The sequence below is a fragment of the Nannospalax galili genome, unplaced genomic scaffold, assembly GCF_000622305.1.
Source record: "Nannospalax galili isolate Female #2095 unplaced genomic scaffold, S.galili_v1.0 scaffold341, whole genome shotgun sequence".
Lineage (NCBI taxonomy): Eukaryota > Metazoa > Chordata > Mammalia > Rodentia > Spalacidae > Nannospalax > Nannospalax galili.
This window is the reverse complement of record NW_008346082.1, coordinates 927,631-928,364: the sequence shown is the minus strand read 5'-3', so window position 1 is coordinate 928,364 and position 734 is coordinate 927,631.

Sequence of the window (734 nt, the reverse complement as noted above, 5' to 3'; positions counted from 1 at the left end):
AAAGGAATACTTTAAAAACCTATATGCTACTAAACTTGAAAACCTAAAAGAAATGGACAGATATCTAAAGGCAGGGGAACCACTAAAACTAAACCAAGAAGAGATTAACAACTTAAACAGACACATAACATAAAAAGAAATTGAAACAGTAATATGAAACCTCCTGACTAAAAAAAGCCCAGGACCAGATGGATTTACAGCAGAATTCTATCAGACATTTAAAGAAGATCTGCATCCAACACTACTTAATTTATTCAAAAAAATAGAAATGGAGGGAAAACTTCCAAATTCCTTCTATGAAGCCAGCATCACTCTCATACCAAATCCTGGTAAAGATACAACCAAAACAGAAAACTATAGACCCATCCCCTTAATGAACATAGATGCAAAAATTCTCAATAAAATACTTGCAAACTGCATACAGACACACATCAAAAGGATCATCCACCAAGACCAAGTTGGCTTTATTCCAGAGATGCAGGGATGGTTCAATATACGTGTCAATAAACGTCATAAATCATATAAGTAGACTCAAAGACAAGAGCCACATGGTCATCTTAATAGATGCAGAGAAGGCCCTTGACAAAATTCAACATGCATTTATGTTGAAAGTCCTACAGGGAATTGGACTGGAGGGAACTTACCTCAACATAATTAAAGCCACATACAACAAACACACAGCCAACATCATTCTAAATGGAGAAAAACTGGAAGCATTCCCATTGAAATCAGGA